Source organism: Trichomycterus rosablanca, chromosome 18, assembly GCF_030014385.1.
Source record: "Trichomycterus rosablanca isolate fTriRos1 chromosome 18, fTriRos1.hap1, whole genome shotgun sequence".
Taxonomy (NCBI): Eukaryota; Metazoa; Chordata; class Actinopteri; order Siluriformes; family Trichomycteridae; genus Trichomycterus; species Trichomycterus rosablanca.
In genome coordinates this window covers 12286638-12292687 of record NC_086005.1, presented here as the reverse complement: position 1 = coordinate 12292687, position 6050 = coordinate 12286638, and positions in this window count along the sequence as shown.

Here is a 6050-nt window from a genome sequence, read left to right as displayed (position 1 = left end):
TTAATTCATGCAAAATACAGCTGTGCATCCACCTAGTATGTGTCCTGAAATAAAGAACTCATGGGCCGAGCAGAATCGAGGCACTGATGCACTTCCTGCTCCGAACCTTCACCGGCGTGATTTTCCACTTAAAATGTTTCCGCTTGCTTTTCTGGAGGGAGGACTGGCTTTCTGGGTTTCCCCTTGTCTTAGGAGGGTGCATTGTCTGCTCCCACCGTCCTTCTGACTTGTAGCGTCTTGGCTGGATATGTAGCGTCTGGCAGGTGGGGGTATTTTTCCTCCGGCGGTAGCCTGTCTTTCCTTTTTTCTTCCTTTGTTTTTGGCTTTCGGATTCTTCAGATGTGCAATATTGCTGCTTCTTTATAATGGCTGGCTCTCTATTTCCACAGAGACTAAATAGAAATGATATCACACCTTCTGTCGCCATGCAAATCAGTATCATCAGTTTTTTAAAGGAAAAAGTTCAATCAGGAATGCAGATTTCCCCATATTGCACACAAGAGTTAGTTAGCTAAGGATAAGAATTAAAGGCTAAAGCAGCTAACGAGTCATGTAGCTGGTTTATCATAATACAAACTACATGAATATGTAATCACACATTGGGTATTGTTTAACAAGTACATGATGTAACAATTACATGAACAGCTAAAATTGGTACCAAGGTTTTTCCTCATCTTTCAAAAAAAAAACCATGCAGCCTGTAGCTGAGAAAGTACATTTGGGTGTTAAACTGGGCGGTCACTTCGTGGTCACTTTATTAGGGACACCAAACAACTCAACAGCTGTAAATCTCTGTTGCATGGAGTTTAGTTAATGTGAACATATCACATATTTGCTGCAGATTTAATATCTAAACGTTTATGCTGCAAGTCTTTCATTCTACCATAAAAAGTGCTATTCTGGATTAAAAATTAGTGACTGGGGGGGGGGGGGGGGCAGTAAAGCACATTAAACACATTGTCATGTTTATGGAACCAGTTTTAGATGAGTTGTGCTTTGTGTCATGGTGCATAATCAAGCTGGATGTAGCAGTTATACGATGGTAAATTGTGGCCATAAAGGGATGCACATGGCCAATAGTAGTAAAATAATACTAAATACTGTGGCAATAAGTACATAAATGATGCTTGATTGATATTAAAGAGCCCAGTGAGTACAAAGAACAGGCAGGCGGAACTATTGAGCAGCTGTGCTCAAAGGGCATTGTCATCAAGTAAGAAATGGCTTCTACGAGTGTTATTCAAAAAGTTTCCACACTATTTATTAAGAATTTAGATTTAAAAATTGTAAAAACTTTTCTACATAGTCACCGTCCTTTGCGATGCATTTTTTCCAGTGTCATACTATTTTAATGCCATCAACAAAATGTTTTTGGTTGACCCTGTAGCCACTGATGCACCGCTGCTTTCACATCATCACATGAAAATCTTCTTTCCCTTAAAGCTTCTTTGAACGGTCCAAAATGATTGAAATCAGATGGCACTAAATCCGGACTATAAGCTCTCTCTCAGTCTCTCAGACACGACCAATTACTACTCCTTCCGCCCTCACCGCTTCCAACAAAAATATAAAACTGTAAAAAATCAGTGGACCTCGAACATTTAGATCTGCACTGTCCTCTTGGTGTATGCCCAAATGCAGACATTGTATTAAAACAAAAGCTTAGTAAGTAGTGTCTAAATAAACCCTGATTAATGAACCTTGATCTTGATTCATAATTGAGGGGGAGCGCTGTTAGTTATTGTTAGGAATTGCATTTTTTTCTTTTCTCCCTAATCTAGTTGTGTCCAGTTCCCCCACAGTAACTCTGTCCACTGTCCTGACAGCAAGTTGCATAATATCACGTGAACCCCTTCAGACATGTGCATTGTTTGGTCACCTCACACACTGACTGTATAAATATGAATCCCAAACCCTCATGTAGGTGCATCGAACTGCCAGCAGAGGCCGCAACTACCGCAGCAATGAGGAACTTGGGCTTAGACAGTTGTCCTGAAGTCAAAAGCTCAAAAGATTGAGATTTCATTAGTGGTGAGCTGGTGCATTAGACCCGTGCACCACCTGAGAACCTCATAATATAGGTTAGATGGGACTTTTCTCCACTGGATAGTAATTATTTAACTGTATCATACACCGATCAGCCATAACATTAAAACCACCTCCTTGTTTCTACACTCACTGTCCATTTTATCAGCTCCACTTACCATATAGAAGCACTTTGAGGTTCTACAATTACTGACTGTAGTCCATCTGTTTCTCTACATACCTTTTTAGCCTGCTTTCACCCTGTTCTTCAATGTTCAGGACCCCCACAGGACCACCCCAGTGCAGGTATTATTTAGGTGGTGGATAATTCTCAGCACTGCAGTGACAATGACATGGTGGTGGTGTGTTAGTGTGTGTTGTGCTGGTATGAGTGGATCAGACACAGCAGCGCTGCTGGAGTTTTTAAATACCATGTCCACTCTATTAGACACTCCTACCTAGTTGGTCCACCTTGTAGATGTAAAGTCCACCTTGAGACGATCGCTCATCTATTGCTGCTGTTCGAGTTGGTCATCTTCTAGACCTTCATCAGTGGTCACAGGATACTGCGCACGACGCTGTTGGTTGGATATCTTTGGTTGGTGTACTGTTCTCAGTCCAGCAGTGACAGTGAGGTGTTTAAAAACTCCATCAGTGCTGCTGTGTCTGATCCACTCATACCAGCACAACACACACTAACACACCACCACCATGTCAGTGTCACTGCAGTGCTGAGAATGATCCACCACCCGAATAATACCTGCTCTGTGGTGGTCCTGTGGGGGTCCTGACCATTGAAGAACAGGGTAAAAGCAGGCTAAAACCGTATGTAGAGAAACAGATGGACTACAGTCAGTAATTGTAGAACTACAAAGTGTTCCTATATGGTAAGTGGTGCTGATAAAATGGACAGTGAGTGTAGACACAAGGAGGTGGTGGTCATCTGGTAGAATGTACTTCAGTTTGCCATCTATCTCTGACCTTGTCTACACAAGTACAGCACTTGGGATACTTCAAATGCCATCCAGTATGGTAACTTATGGGAATATTTAACATATCTTTGACATTTTACCACATATAATTATGAATCATTACATCTGATTGGCCAGGCATGCTGAAGTTGCATTTTTACAGCATTTTGCAGTTTTTTTAATGTAGATATCCATTTTAATATCAGATTTAACTGGAAGTACAGCATACCAGTAGAATAATGTTAAACTGAATGTGTTATGCTTTCATCCCGTTAGCAACTGAACCGTCAAACATGCAATGACATAAAATGAGGGGGGAGTTTAATATTTACAGCATTTAGCAGACACTATTATTCAAAGTGATGCAAGCATTGAGATTGAAGGGCCTTGCTTAGTTTCAGCTTCGTGGTGGTGACTCTTCACCCAGCAACCTTCTGATCATTAGTCCAGTATCTTAACCACAGAGATAGCACTGAAAGTTGTGTGTGTTTGATTTGCTGATTTGACTCCGAATGAGTCAGGATGAAATGCTGGACGATCTTGCGCTGTAAGAGCCATGGCTATGTCAGTCAGGGCAATAAATGATTACTTTTTAAAATAATGATATCATTTGCATAACTAATTGGGACGTGCACGTTGATTTTACTGAAATGAGACAATGAGCCAAAGAGAAATGCGGCCGTTTGTAGTAGATGTTCCTGCCTATGTAGCGTTTAGTGTTTATAGTAGATTATTTGCACTGGTTTTAGGTCGTCCTAGCACGGATGGTAGTGTTTCTTACCGAGCTGAGTGAAGACCTCTGTAATGTTTGTTTGCGTGTGGTGTTGTGTACATGTGAATGTGTGTGAATGTGAATGGGTGTGATATGTGGGAAATGTTAAAGCCTTGAGTGTATAGTGATATGGACAATAATAATGACATGTACAATTTGTATAAATCTGATTTATTTATTGTACAGTGAATCAACATATTTCTTTACACACACACACAACGTTTTTAAATATGTGATGCTCCCTTGTTCCAGATGTGTATATAAATATCTATATTTTTCCATGTACAAAAATGCTGTACATTAAAACTGTAAATTTTTTAGAACGGGCCAACACTTGTACAAATGTTCTGTCGTGTACAAATGCATATTTTTGTATTGCATGTGGCTGTTATTCTGTATACAATCAACGTTTCCTGTTTTCATCTTTGAGAAACAATAAAGCTGGATGCGTCATGTTGCCGTGCTTGCATTTCTGACATCAAGAAAACTGAAGATATTACAGGAACAGGAAAGTAATTAGCATTAGACTGCCTTCAGATGCAGCTGGTGACTTCTCTGTGTTCATATAAACGAATTGAGCTTGACTGCGAGCAACCTGTTAGGCAGAGCCACAAGCTTGTACAAATGTCAAAAACAGATTACATATAATCCCAACATATAACTCTATTGTATTTCTACACTCACTGTCCATTTTATCAGCTTCACTTACCATATAGGAGCGCAATTACTGACTGTAGTCATTTGTTTCTCTAAATACTGTTTTAGCCTGCTTTCACCCTGTTCTTCCATGGTCAGGACCACCACAGAGCAGGTATTATTTGGGTGGTGGATCATTTTCAGCACTGCAGTGACACTGACATGGTGGTGGTGTGTTAGTGTGTGTTGTGCTGGTATAAGTGGATCAGACACAGCAGTGCTGCTGGAGTTTTTAAATACCGTGTCCACTCACTGTCCACTCTGTTAGACACTCCTACCTATTTGGTCCACCTTGTAGATGTAAAATCAGAGACGATCGCTCATCTATTGCTGCTGTTGGAGTTGGTCATCTTCTAGACCTTCATCAGTGGTCACAGGACGCTGCCCACTGGGCGCTGTTGGCTGGATCATACCAGCACAACACACACTAACACCACCACCACCACACTGCAGTGCTGAGAATTATCCACCACCCAAATAATACCTGCTCTGTAGTGGTCCTGGGAGAGACCTGACCATTGAAGAACAGGGTGAAAACAGGCTAAAAAGTATGTAGAGAAACAGATGGACTACAGTCAGTAATTGTGGAACTACAAAGTGCTTCTATATGGTAAGTGGAGCTGATAAAATGGACAGAAAGTGAGTGTAGAAACAAGGAGGTGGTCATAATGTTATGTCTTATCACCTTATCAGTACAGTATATATATATATATATATATATATATATATATATATATATATATATATATATATATATATATAAACGACAAGTAAAGGCATTCTACTAGTGTTTGGAATTGTTCTTCTACACATGATCAGAGCATGTACAGTGGACACCCTTCAGCAACGTGTCCTGAGGACTTAGGTTCAGTCCTGCCTCCGGTCACAGTCTGTAAGGAGTTGTGCGTGTGTGTTTTCTACATGTACTGCAGTTGCTTCCCTGATCCAAAACATGCTAAATGCAAATTAGCTCCTCTTAAATTGCCCCTTGGGGGCGACACGGTGGCTAAGTGGGTAGCACTGTCGCCTCACAGCAAGAAGGTCCTGGGTTCGATCCCCAGGTGGGGCGGTCCGGGTCCTTTCTGTGTGGAGTTTGCATGTTCTCCCCGTGTCCGCGTGGGTTTCCTCCGGGTGCTCCGGTTTTCTCCCACAGTCCAAAGACATGCAAGTGAGGTGAATTGGAGATACTAAATTTTCCATGACTGTGTTCGATATAACCATGTGTGAACTGATGAACCTTGTGTAATGAGTAACTACCGTTCCTGTCATGAATGTAACCAAAGTGTAAAACATGACATTAAAATCCTAATTAACAAACAAACAAACAAATTGCCCCTAGGTGTGAGTGATTTGGAAAATTAGTGAGTGCATGATGATGGCCTGCGATGAATATCCGCTTTGTCCTTGGCGCAGGACCCACCTTAACTAGAATTCAGCAGTAAGTGAAACTGAATAAAAGAAGTAAACGTGCTATCGTGATTGCTGCTGCTTATGTTAATCATTAACCTGAGCTGTTTGTTTTAGCTGTGGCAGGTGAGATAACACACATTATTGCTATGATATGTTTTGTCCAGAAAATCGAAACT